At 49.6% G+C, this 343-nt stretch overlaps 1 pseudogene; it reads left to right on the top strand.

Moving 5' to 3' along the window:
- Positions 1-223: 223 nt before the first annotated feature.
- The window catches only part of LOC111724353, a 554-nt pseudogene continuing 434 nt past the window's right edge, over positions 224-343 (top strand).

The following is a 343-nucleotide window of genomic DNA, read 5'->3' as shown; positions in this document are numbered from 1 at the left end:
AAAGTGAATGGGTTGACTAACTGATCTATAAGATATTTTTCTATTTAAACTTTTCCACTTGGCTCCCCCCTCTGCCCCTCGCCAGGTCTAAGTGCCACTGGGCTCCACAGTGCTCCTCCGACTTCTGGGCTCCTTCCTGCAAAGCAAGCACTACCACGCTCTCCCTTCAGCTGCCATCAACCCGGACCTCATCAACCACGATGAGATGTTCTCTGACATTTATAAGATCTGAGAGATCATGGACTGCTTGTGCCTGGAGGTGGAGGGGAAGATGTTCAGTAGGACAGAGGGTGACATTGATGACTTGCTCATTGGTGGAAATGCTTCAGCTGAAGGCCTTGAA

Source organism: Otolemur garnettii, unplaced genomic scaffold (genome assembly GCF_000181295.1).
Source record: "Otolemur garnettii isolate 467f Iridium unplaced genomic scaffold, OtoGar3 scaffold00022, whole genome shotgun sequence".
NCBI classification, from domain to species: Eukaryota; Metazoa; Chordata; class Mammalia; order Primates; family Galagidae; genus Otolemur; species Otolemur garnettii.
Note: the sequence above shows the minus strand (reverse complement) of the source record. Positions and strands in the feature narration are given on the sequence as shown.